General features: G+C 42.8%; 1 non-coding gene across 1 annotated transcript; it reads right to left on the bottom strand.

The window, feature by feature from the left end:
• Positions 1-12,744: 12,744 nt before the first annotated feature.
• On the bottom strand, positions 12,745-12,829 carry TRNAQ-UUG (transfer RNA glutamine (anticodon UUG)). The gene has a single exon. It is a non-coding gene; the product is annotated as a tRNA-Gln (tRNA).
• Positions 12,830-13,324: the final 495 nt, after the last annotated feature.

Below are 13,324 nucleotides of genomic sequence, written 5' to 3'. Positions count from 1 at the left end.
TGGCAAGTGAAAAGGTAGCCAGCATTGACTGAGGGATGTGGGGAGACAGGAAGGAGGTTTCTAGGTCTGTGTCGCTGACCTAATTCTGCATTATGTTTTCATTGAATGAGCTGATTATTTTTATATCATTTCCTGGTAAGTGAATTACCTTCACCAGTTTTTCCATGTCCCAACTTCCAGTTCCTTACCACATTTTATATGCACTTGAAAATCCCCTTCTTAAGCTCTTTCTCATTCTTTTTAACCCTGCAGGAGCCATAGTCCCTGTAAATTTTTGAACAGCAGAATTGCTGTTGCTATTACAAACACCCTGGTCTTACCCGTAATTTGTATGAGGCATAAGTTACTATTTATTGTCAAGGCTTTGAAAGAACTGTGTTCTTGGGGTAGCGTTTTAGTATTTAGTGTACCAATGGAATCTTCCTTGAGTGATTAAGTATGTGTCACTAGAGCCTTCCTTTCACTGGTTTCTTGTTAAACAAGTTAGTTGTTCCCTTAAGTTGTATTCACCGTGTACTGTAATTATTGGCATTGCTTTCTGTGTTTCGATTTTTAAAAAAAAAAAATTTTTTTTTTCAACGTTTATTTATTTTTGGGACAGAGAGAGACAGAGCATGAACAGGGGAGGGGCAGAGAGAGAGGGAGACACAGAATCGGAAACAGGCTCCAGGCTCTGAGCCATCAGCCCAGAACCCGACGCGGGGCTCGAACTCACGGATCGCGAGATCGTGACCTGGCTGAAGTCGGACGCTTAACCGACTGCACCACCCAGGCGCCCCTCGATTTTTAAAAAAAAAAATTTTTTAGTGTTTATTTTTGAGAGAGAGAGAGAAAGAGACAGAGCCTGAGCAGGGGAGGGGCAGAGAGAGAGAGAGAGAGACACAGAATCTGAAGCAGGCTCCAGGCTTTGAGCTGTCAGCACAGAGCCCGACGCGGGGCTTGAACTCCTGAAACATGAGATCACGACCTGAGCTGAAGTCGGACGCTCAACAGACTGAGCCACCCAGGCACCCCTTGTGTTTTGATTTTGATGAGAACATGAAAACAAATCACTTTAAAAAATATATGTTCTCTTCATATTTTGAAACGATTTGTTTTTATTTATTTATTTTGAGAGACAGAGCGAGTGGGAGAGGGGCAGAGAAGGCGAGAGAGAGTCCCAAGCAGGCTCTGTGCTGACAGTGCGGCAGAGTCTGACTCCAGGCTGGAAACCATGAACCGTGAGATCGTGACCTGAGCCGAAGTCAAGAATTGGGCTCTTAACCAGCTGGGCCACCCAGGTGCCCCTGAAACAGTGACTCTTGTGTTATCTTGACGTTAGAACATCTCTCCAATACTCAAACTAAGTTTGAATTCAAACTCATGGGCATCAGGACTTTCTTGTTTCTAAAACTTGCTCAGGTATGCCCACTTTCTGCTGGTATGACCTGCGAGAAAGACTCTCATGTTACGTGTATGTGATTTTTGTACCCTCCACCTTGCTCCTTTGTAAACTTGCGATTCTTTTCAGACCGAAAAACTTAGTGGAGATAGTAATTGGATTAAGCATGGCTTTTAAAAATGTTTAATAAGGAAGACATCGTTACTTAATAATTATTTGAAAGGTCAGGACATTTAAAAAAGATGACTCTTAAATCAGTCTTAAGAATTCCTCCCTGTTACATGTCCTGTGACTGTGATTGGTTTATGTGTGTGAAACCTCTGTTGAATGTAAATCACTTCATTTCATAACACTCTAAGGAACAATTTTCCTTCTCCCCTAAAGAGGGTAAATTTATTTTGCAATGAGTGATAACATTTACATCTGGTAAGAAATGTAATTTTAAAACTAATGACAGGTTTGCATATTAAATGTGCAATATAGTATTTATGTTTTCTCTTCCTGTTGGCAAAGAGAAAAATGACATTAGTGCAGAAAGCAGAGAAAAGCTTTCAGGTCTCTGTCCTTCATTCTGTTTCCCTCTACTGGAGCTCCGTTAACTGGTTTGCAGTAGCTTTGACTAATTTAGTTTCAAATCAGATTAAATTCTTGTGCACCCAAATCCTTAATTTAGACTGTTCTGAACTTTATTTATTTATTTATTTTTAAAAATTTTTAACGTTTATTTATTTTTGAGACAGAGAGAGACAGAGCATGAGCGGGGGAGGGGCAGAGAGAGAGGGAGACACAGAATCGGAAGCAGGCTCCAGGCTCTGAGACATCAGCCCAGAACCCGACGTGGGGCTTGAACTCACAGACCGCGAGATCATGACCTGAGCTGAAGTCGGACGCTTAACCGACTGAGCCACCCAGGCGCCCCTGAACTTTATTTTTTTATTTTATTAAAAAAAATTTTTTTTTAATGTTTATTTTTATTTTTGAGACAGAGACAGAGCATGAACGGGGGAGGGTCAGAGAGAGGGAGACACAGAATCTGAAACAGGCTCCAGGCTCTGAGCTGTCAGCACAGAGCCTGACGTGGGGCTCGAACTCACGGACCTTGAGATCATGACCTGAGCCGAAGTCGGATGCTCAACCGACTGGGCCACCCAGGTGCCCCGACTGTTCTGAACTTTAAAAAGAATGCTTAGCCATTTTTTTTTTTTCTCCAACCACAATTTGAGATACTTTCCTTAAAAAGCAAGGAAGTTGTGCCACCTTCCCAGATCCCAGACTTAGTTGTTTAGGGGCCATTTCTGATGGTGGGAGAAATGAAGTGGCCCGCCATATACAATTTCCTTCTATCCACGGTGGAGAGAAGCAGGGCTGGACCTGAGGGCTAAGTCTCAGTCAACGTGAGGAAGAGTTGGCAAGAGTGGGATCCGCCATCTTTGATCTGAGCATTTCCTTGGATCTTGGCTTTTACATGGTCTCTTCCTCCTACCCCATTTCCTCCCCATTTTTTCTTTATGCAAACTTTTTTTCTTTAATTTGGTAATGTTTGGGTGCACTCTGAACTTTGGAGAGACATTTTCTTTGGGTTCAGTCCGTTGGGCCCATTCAGTTCTCTGTTTTCATACTGCGTTCATCAGAAAAACCTGAAGTAGATTGAAGCACGGAAAAAGATTGAAATTATCTCAGGTTCCTTCTTGAGTCATTTCAGCTGTAGTTTCTCTTCCTTTTGCTGCTTAGAGAACTGCGGGTGGGACTCGATGTGGGACTCCCCAAGGCACGAAATCTCTACTGCAATTCCAAGTCCTGTAAACCAGACAACTTCCCCATTGAATTCTAGCATTTGCCTTATCGAAGGAGGGGCTCTGGCTTAAGCAGTCATGAGAAGGAATCAGCTCCAGTCCCACAGCATGGCAAACCGAGAACAAAACCATGTCATGTTATGAGATAAAGAAGCAAGGGCCTCTAAGCCCTGCTCTTCATCACCTTCCCTGATCCTCGAGAGGACAAGCTCCTGTTCCTTTGTGTTTCCATTGTACCAGAGCCACTATTCTGTTGTCATCATTTTTTGTTGTTAATTTTTTTTACATTTATTTATTTTTGATAGAGAGAGACAGAGCACAAGTGGGGAAGGGGCAGAGAGAGAAGGAGACACAGAATCCGAAGCAGGCTCCAGGCTCCGAGCTGTCAGCACAGAGCCCGACGTGGGGCTCGAACTCACAAACCTCGAGATCATGACCTGAGCAGAAGCCGGACGCCCAACCGACTGAGCCACTCAGGCGCTTGTCTGTTGTCATCTTTATCTCAGGGTTCCTGCGGCCTCCCCTTTTGGGCTGTGAACATTTTAAACAGGGATTGTTTCATTCATATTTAGCCCCCAGCCCAGCCCCCCTACTGTCTAGCACAGGACCTGCACAGAGGTAACTGTTACTCAGGTTCACATGGATTGAATGTCATTAAATCAAATACCTGTCTAGGAAACAGGGCCATGCAAAAATACTTGGGGCTCACAAGACTACTACCTAAGTCTGTGAGGTGTCTTTTACAGTCTTGCTTTTGAGTCTAGGGTCCCAGTCTTAGCTTAGCACCTCACATTTGATGGCACTCAGGTCTACGAGTGTGAGAGCAGACAGACAGTGTGGCATGATCCTGCTGCCAGCAGATGTCAGGTTTCTTGAAGCTTTACAGTGGATTGGGTCTTCTTTAGGATAGGGGCAGTCATACAGGTCAGTCTACTGGAATTAAGAAAAGATGGCCAGTGTGATAATAGGGAGTAAAGAGTCCAGTACAAGCTCAGGAACTGTGTTCCTGGGGATACTGTCTGCAAGGATTGAATGCATTGTCTATATAATTAGAAAAGAATAAAAAGACCAACTAAAAGTTGGTCTGCTTTTCAATATCCGCATGTAATGGCAATTCTAAATGTCAGTGATAAAATATACTTTCCTGACAAAGCTCTTTTATTAGCCTAAGTTCTTCTTTCTAAATTTTTTGAAATTTATTTATGAGAGAGAGAGAGAAAGAGAGACAAAGAGAGACAGAGGGTGAGGGGGAAGGGGCAGGAGAGAGGGAGACCAAATTTGAAGCAGGGTGTGGGGCTCGAACTCAGGAGCCGCAAGATCATGACCTGAGCTGAAGTCAGATGCTCAACCAACTGAGCCACCAGGCGCCCCCGTGGGCCTAAGTTCTAAACAATTACTGTGGTTATCATTGAATTTGAATAATATTTATGTAAATTGAAAATTAGTGTATTTGTATTATTTTTTTAATAAACATTGTCTCTATGTAGAAGTTAATTTGGAGAACTCCTACTTAGACACTGAGCTACCTGCATCCTGCATCACTTTTTTTTTTGAAGATTTTTTTTAATGTTTATTTATTTTGAGAGAGTGCGCGCACAAGTGGGGGAGGGGCAGAGAGAGGGAGAGAGAGAGTCCCAAGCAGGCTCCATGCTGTCAGTGCAGAGCCCCCTGTGGGCCTCAAACTCACAAACCATGAGATCATGACCTGAGCTGAGATCAACAGTTGGATGCTTAACTGACTATGCCACCCAGGTGCACACTTCATTTTTATTGAAATTAGCTTGTTTGGTTGCTGTAATATTATGCATAGGTAAATTAATATTCATTATTTTTCATATATAAAGATAGGCGTATGTATAAATATAAGCTTTTCCCTTTTTATTCCAAACTACATTAAAATAATTAAAGGGCATTGGTCCATTACTTTTCTCCCTTATCTTTCTTTTCCTTTTTATTCTTTATTTTTGGGGGGCATGATTACACACATTGAGTGAAGTACAATAAGAGTGTTCCTGCCTATGCATCTTTTCTGGCCATCACTTTTATTTGCTTCCTTTCGCAAGTATTACTGAAAATAGTTTTGTCGTATAGAGAAAGGTGGTGTTGGGTGATTTACTCCTGGTCAAATCTGCTGGGTATGTCATTGCTTCTGGGATAATTTTCCACCTAAACTTTACCATCTCTGATAGGAATTTTCTTTGTACTTCGTTAAATAAGCATGTCCTGCTTCTGTATAACAATACTTTCTTGAAAAGCCTGTGTGAAATCATAATCTTTGGGAAACTGAGACATTAAACAAATGTTCTTTCAAATGTACATGTTACCCATTTTTTTTCCCAGCATGCTTCTATACCCCATTTACATGTTTTCTTTTTTTCCTCTTAAAAACAAAGCGGGAAGCAGCTCTGAAGGAATATTCTGTGTTCTGAGCAAAAACATTAGATGCTTTTCTCACCCACCCTACTTCTCGCTCAGACTAAGAGAGGCAGCTCCTCCTCCCAGCCCTGAAACAACTTTGCGTCAGCCTCGTGGGTCCTCTCTGGGCTTAAAGACTCTGCTTCCCTTAACCCTGAAGTCACAGGCCATCCATCATCTTACCCAGCTTGAACCAAAACAGCAAAAAGTTCCCTCCCAAAGACAGTCCATGAACTATTCCGGCCAAAGAGGAAGATGTTTCCGGTTTCCCTGATGGAGTCCGGGGACATGGTAGATGGAATCATATCTGGCCACAGGCACATAATATGCGCTTGAATATATTGCTGAAATGAATGAGCTCCTCAGACTTAATGTTAAAACTCAACCAGGAACTTCCGAATGTTCCTTAACTAATCCTTAAGGATCAGCAGCAACTTCTGTGGGTCTCTTCACATCCATAGCCTTGGATATATTCACTTGTGAGTTTCCCCAAATGTATTCACAGAAGAGTTCTTTTCATAGAATGGCTTGGACCAAACCTCTCCGTAATTCATTCTGTTGATTCAAATACGAAAAAGACACCTATGATGGGGTGGCTTGCCATCTGGAAACCGTGGTCGTGCTGTTGGAGGCCAGCCAGCTCCCCAAAACTTTAAATTTCCCCGCTTTCTTCGGCACAGGCAAAACCTCCCTGTCCTGTGGCGTCTACTTACAGGCCTACTTTCTGTTGGATGACGGCAGTTGTTGGTCAGATATGCTCATCTGAGTGAATGCATTAGCCAGAGAGTGTATCATTGCCTCAGATAAAAACAAAGACATTTTCTGGAGATGTTTGATGAGCACAAAGTCGTAAGTTTCAGGCTAGTGGGGGAGACAAGTCACATGATGTTTCTGGAGAGGAGAAGGAACTCTGGCTTCAGCATCAGAAAGAGCAGGGTATATAAATCCTGGCTCCTTAATCTATTGGCTAGGTGATTTGGGGCAAATGAGTGACCTCTTCGAGACTCTTTCATCTCAAAAGTGGGGGGGATGATAATTGCAGTTGTCAGGGTTAGCATTTGGATTGGTGGGATAACAAATGGTAGGATGCTTAGCACATACTAGGCTCTGTTCATTGGCAGGTGTCATTGTGATAGTTGGGGCCAGTTTAGGCCTCTCTGAATCCTCGTCCTATGGGTGAGTTTCTTCCTGGAGAACTGGTACAGAGCACTGGTTTTCCTCAGAGTCAGTAGGAAAACTCTTAATTGAAAATGGTACATGAACACTTGGGAATTATCACTCTGGATGTTAGTTTTATCATTTGCTTCCTGTAGGTTGTTTTATTATTTTTTTTTCTTTTTAATTTTTTATGTTTAATTTTTTAAATTTTTGATAGAGCAAGAGAGACAGAGTGTGCATGGGGGAGGGGCAGAGAGAGAGAGGGAGACACAGAATCCGAAGCAGGCTCCAGGCTCCGGGCTCCAGGCTGTCAGCACAGAGCCCAACATGGGGCTTGAACCCATGAACTGTGAGATCATGACCTGAGCCAAAGTCAGATGCTCAATTGACTGAGCCATCCAGGTGTCCCTGGAATTTTCCTTAAAAAAAATTTTTTTTTGATGTTTATTTTTGAGAGAGAGAGAGAGAGAGAGAGAGAGCGGAGGAGGTGCAGAGAGAGAGGAAGGCACAGAATCTGAAGCAGGCTCCAGGTCTGAGCTGTCAGCACAGAGCCCAATGCAGGGCTCCAACCCACAGACGGTGAGATCATGACCCGAGCTGAAGTCAGATGCCTAATCAGCTGAGCCACCCAGGTGCCCCATGGTTGTTTTACTACTGTTAAATCATCTTCCTTTGAATTTATTGGCATTTCTTCCAGTATATGTGATGCTGATCACTGAATGATTTGAAGGTTAAAGGGATAATGCATTCAGTTTTGAGGCAGGAATGTCTCTCCAAAAGAGGGCCAAAGTTTGCCATTTCAAGATGGGGATGGTTTTATGTACGGTCACAATAAAGGTAAGAAAATATTGTTTCGAATGAGTCTCTTACATTTACATATACAGGGTCTAGTGGCAACCCCAAGGGAGATGTACAATCATAACTTGAATGTATGTTAAAGTAGAAGCCTCTGGATTTTCAACTTGTGAGGGAGAAAAAGTCTATTCCTTCCCCTCATAATGAAAAACCCTGACTGAAATAGTAAGGAGCTTTAGAAGCCTCTGATGAAAAACCCTAAGAAGGTAATCCAGGTTATTTATTTAACCCTTTAATCCAGTGTTTTAATTCCTTTGGGCCAAAGAGGAAAGTGATTTTTTTCCTCAAGAACGTAATTTCCACATTAAATGAAACAGAGTCTGGTGTCCATTTGTAAGGAATGAACATGGGAGCCAACAAAACCATTTAACTTGCTTGTATCAGTTTCTGTCTCTATAAAGTGAGGGAGTTGTGCAGGCACACAGATCTCAGTCTCACAGGCCCTGCTTTTGTAAGGCAAAACATAAAGGATTTAATGATGGTTGAGCATCTGTCAGTTCCTCCATACCCTTTAAAGGAAGGTTGACTGGCTTCTAGAAGATTGTATACTTATTATTTTAAAATTTTCCTTAAATAATCTCTGAGACCAATGTGGGGCTAGAACACACGACCCTGAGATCACAAGCCACATACTACACCAATTGAGCCAGCCAGGTGCCCGCCCCAAGATTGTATACTTTTAACATTCCAAGGGTAAAAAAGGCAGCAGGAAAACTTCGATTTTTTTAAAGTTTATTGGTTTGAGAGAGAGAGAGTGCATGTGTGCACTAGTGGGGGAGGGGCAGAGAGAGAGAATCCCAAGCAGGCTCTTTGCTGTTGGTGCAGAGCCCAATGCTGGGCTTGATCCCATGAACAGTGAGATCACGACATGAGATCTCATGTCAACCTACCCAGGTGCCCTGAGAATTGCTCAACCTACCCAGGTGCCCTGAGAATTTAGATTTTTCATTCATTTTTATTTTATCAACAAACAAGTGATGCTTCTTCACTGAAGTTCAGTAAATGCTTGTTTCCACTGGGTTTTTGTCTGAGTGGCTTCTGGAGGTTGTTATGACTTCCTCTGATAGAATGTGCTCTGTTAAAAAAAAAATGTGCTATCTTAAAAGCTTCTTTTTTTCCCCTTGCTGGAATTAAAAATTTTTTTTTTTATGTTTGTTTATTTTTGAGAGAAAGAGAGAGAGACAGACAAAGCACAAGTGGGTAGGGATTAGAGACAAAGGGAGACACAGAATCCAAAGCAGGCTTCAGGCTCTGAGCTGTCAGTACAGAGCCCGATGGTGGGCTCGAACTCATGAACCACTAGATCATGATCTGAGCCGAAGTCAGACACTTAATCGACTGACCTACCCAGGTGCCCCTCATTTTTGTTTTTTTGTTTTTTTTTTTAAGTAGGCTTCATGCCCAGTGCAGACCCCAACACGAGGCTTGAACTCATGACCCTGAGGTCAAGACCTGAGCTGAGATCAAGAGTCAGATATTTAACCCACTGAGCCACCCAGGCACCTCTCTCTCATCTGCAAATTCTTAATTTGTGCCCTTTGGCAGCCACACTGCACTATTTTCTTTAGATTTTGTTACTTTGCTTTGGAATCCTTAAAAATGCAAAGCCCAGGGACTTGACATTAGTTGTTTAAGTGACATTTTAAGTTTATATTTTCTATCAAATTTGACTTTCTGTTCTATTCTTTAAATTTCGCTTAATTTTTACTGTTTTGGTGGTAAGGTGGAGAGGAATGTTTCTTTATGTTACATTTACTTAGCACATATAATACATTTTAACAGTTTACCAATTTACTGAGCACATATATTACATTTTAACCGCTTACCAATTTTCTGAGCACATGTATTACATTTTAATAGTTTACCAAGGGCTTAGCTCATACCTAAACTTACCCTCACTGAAACCAATGTAAGCCTCACAACATGTTTATAAGTTAAGCACTGTTACAATTACCAACTTTTTATTGGTTAAGAAGCTTGGGTGTGGGATGGTTAAGGAACTTGCCGGACAGGTTGGCACGGAGACCCACAGTCTGAATTCAGCTTCTGTGGATTTCCCCTTCTACCAGCTCCCTTCAAATCAGCGAGCTTGCTGTGACACACCCCTTTTTCCAGTTTAAAAGAGCTTTGGAAGAGAAACCCCAAAGAATGAATTTGTAGACGTTGTGACTCTTTGGACTTTCTTAAAATTCTATGTAGGTCAGTCCTCACTCTTTGTTGAAGCTAGCCCCGTAAAATAAATGTGATATGTACTTAAATTAAGAATTTCAAAATGTTAGGGGCGCCTGGGTGGCTCAGTTGGTTAAGGATCTGACTTTGGATTTGGGCTCAGGTCATGATCTCACAGTTTGTGGGATCGAGCCCCATATGGGTCTCTGCACTCACAGTGTGGAGCCTGCTTGGGATTCTCTCTGTCTCCCTCTCTCTCTGTGTATCTCCTGCTTGTGCATTCCCTTTCCCTCTCAAAGCAAATAAACTTAAAAAAAAAAAAAAGGACTTTCAAAATGTTCAACACAGGAAGAGTCCCCGGGCCGCAGTCAATTTTTTCATTTAACAATTAAATGAAGGTCTACCTATCTTACTCTTCTCAGAGCAATGAACTAGCAATGAACTGAGGACATAAAAATCCCGGCTCTCAGGGAGCTGACCTTCTAAGGGTCTGGGTTGGGAGACAGACAATAGAATAAATACGTAAACACAGAATGTGTCATCAGATGGGGATCTGTGCTATGAGGACAAGATAAAGGGATTGCAGTTTTTTAAAGAGTGTGATTGAGGTGATATTTGAGCGTGGACCTGAAGGAGGCAGGTGAGGGAGGAGCCTCTGAATAAACAGGAGAGGAAGGGTCCTGGCAGGGAAAATGGCAAGTGCAAAGGCCCTGCGTGGGATGCCCTCCTAGCACAGTCAGTGAAACCTTTGTGAGTGGAAAACAAGAGGCCTGAAGAATCAATGCAATGATTATTTTAGAAACTTCAGCGTGTTTTAAGCAGGCTCCTGGATGGGCCTTTGTGTGATTGTAAGACTTCATAATGCTTTAAGTTTTAAATTGTGGAAAGGACACTCCCCTCTTTACATAAGGGATAGTATTATTACTGATTTTTGTCGACTCTTGTACCAACTTTAGTGTTCAAAAAACCTCTTTTTAGTATATTATTTTTCTGAACAGGGAATATATTCGTAAAGTTCAAGGAACACATAAGGGTATATAAGTTAAAAATTATCTTTGGGGCTCCTGAGTGACTCAGTCAGTTAAGCATCCGACCTCGGCTCAGGTCATGATCTCATTGTTTGTGAGTTCAAGGCCCACTTTGGGCTGTCTGCTGTCAGCATGGAGCCTGCTTTGGATCCTCTGTCCCCCTCTCTCCCCCTGCCCTGCTCACACTTTCTCTCTCAAAAATAAACATTAAAAAAAAAAATTATCCCTTTAGTACTCCAGACACCCAGCTCATCTCCTGAGGGGTAAGAACGAATATTGTCACTTTATCTTCTGGGCCTAGAGAACATCCAGGCCCATATGCACGTATGGCAGAGTGGTCGGGGGCACTGGCTTTGGGGCCAGACTACCTGCATTTCCATCCTGGTTTTGCTGGTTGCTACATGTGACCTGGACCAACTAGCTAATTGTCTAGATGTCTTCATCCGTAGACTGGAATCAATAATCACAGGGTTGTTGGGGGGGATTAGATGAGATTATATATGTATATGACATAAATACAGGAAAGATGTACGTATCATTTACCAGTTCTGGCAAATAATAAATAAACAATAAGCATTAGCTATTGTCAACCATATTTAGTTTCCATAGGAATTAAAAAAAATTTTTTTTTTAACATTTATTCATTTTTGAGAGACAGAGAGCATGAACGGGGGAGGGTCAGAGAGAGGGAGACACAGAATCTGAAACAGGCTCCAGGCTCTGAGCTGTCAGCACAGAGCCTGACGCGGGGCTCGAACCCATGAACCGTGAGGTCATGACCTGAGCCGAAGTCGGTCGCTCAACCGACTGAGCCACCCAGGCGCCCCTCCATACAAAGTTTTTCAGGTAATCCTGTCACACTGATGAGAGACACGAGTCTTAGAAAGGCCAAGACATTTCCTAGGAGACTGTGCCTTATGACTCCGTGATACTGGGTGGGAGTTCCAACACCACGCTGGGCCGCAGAGCTTCCTAGATGAGCGTCAGTGTCGATAAGTCAGATGGCTGTCTACGTGTCTTCCTTTCAGCCAAGTACGGGCTCAGTGCCAGGTGAATGTGAATGCAGAGGGACATGTAAGTGTTTGCTTGACAGCCTCATCAAAGTCGAATCTTCATTTGCGGTTTTAGGCAAGGACGGTTCACAAATGCACATAAATCCTGTTCTTACTTCAGGCGACTTCCGTTCTTCTCACCAGCGTTTGCGGAGGCTTTGTGATATTCCATGCAGAACATGAGGCATAGCGGGTGAGAACACTAGACAGAGCCCCCCCGCCCCCGTGATAGCCGGTGCAGTTTGCTCTCGTAGGCTTTTGTCCAGTGTGCCGTTTCCTTACGCTGATAGGTGTTTACGAAACATTTTTTGGCGGGGGTGGGGGGAATTCACTTCATTTGTGCTCATGGGCATGCGCAAATAATTCTTAGAAACAACAGGCTTGGCTTTCATTGGGTGTGTCTGAGAACGTGCTACACATTTGGTGGTGTGGTCAGCTTTGAAGGCTTTGTGGGTTGCCCATAAAGAAGTCATTCTCAGGACAGCGCATAAAGGAGATTATGACCTTACGATGCACAAAGAGAAAACAATAGGTATGGGTTTTATTTTACTACTATTTTTTAAATCTTTATTTATTTTTGACAGAGAGAGACAAATCATGAACGGGGGAGGGACAGAGAAAGAGGGAGACACAGACACCGAAGCCGGCTCCAGGCTCCGAGCTGTCAGCACGGAGCCAGCCCATCGTGGGGCTCGAACTCGCAAACCGCGAGATCATGACCTGAGCTGAAGTCAGATGCTTAACCGACTGAGCCACCCAGGCACCCCTTTAAATTTTTTTAATGTTTGTTTATTTTTGAGAGAGACAGAGACAGAATGCGAGTGGGTTAGGGGCAGAGAGAGAGGGAGACACAGAATCCGAAGCAGGCTCCAGGCTCCGAGCCATCAGCACAGAGCCCGACGTGGGGCTCGAACCCACAAACTGTGAGATCACGACCTGAGGCAAAGTCAGACGCTCAACCGACTGAGCCACCCAGGCTCCCCAGTAGGTATGGATTTTAAATGGAACATATTGTTAAATTATAGATGTCCTCAGCTACTATTTCTTGGATCTGGGAAGTAAAAATACAAGAAAACTTGAACCATTAATTCTGGTTTGCGTGACACATGTGGTCTGCTCAGCTTTACTTGCCCAGGGCAAATAAAACACATAGTGGAAGTTTCCAAAAATGATAAGCTCCTCAATCAGTTGGTCAATCAGGCTTTTTTTTTTTCCTTTTTTCTTTTCCTATTGGTAATGCTTGTTTTTTTTTTTTTTTTTTTTTTTTTATAAACATAACCCCTTTACAACTTACAGTGAAACACTCTTGACAGTTGATGAGATTAGACACCACTATTTTTTATCACTCCCATGTTACGGAGGAGAATGCTGAGGCCAGTTGGACCACATCTTGCCTCAAATGAACTAGCTGGTAAATGATATAATTCCACCATCCCAATCTGCCAGGACAATAACATTCTTTTTTTTTTTTTT

Source organism: Prionailurus viverrinus, chromosome B2 (assembly GCF_022837055.1).
Source record: "Prionailurus viverrinus isolate Anna chromosome B2, UM_Priviv_1.0, whole genome shotgun sequence".
NCBI lineage: Eukaryota > Metazoa > Chordata > Mammalia > Carnivora > Felidae > Prionailurus > Prionailurus viverrinus.
The sequence above is the reverse complement of the archived record's forward strand: the minus strand, read 5'-3'. Positions and strand labels throughout refer to the sequence as shown.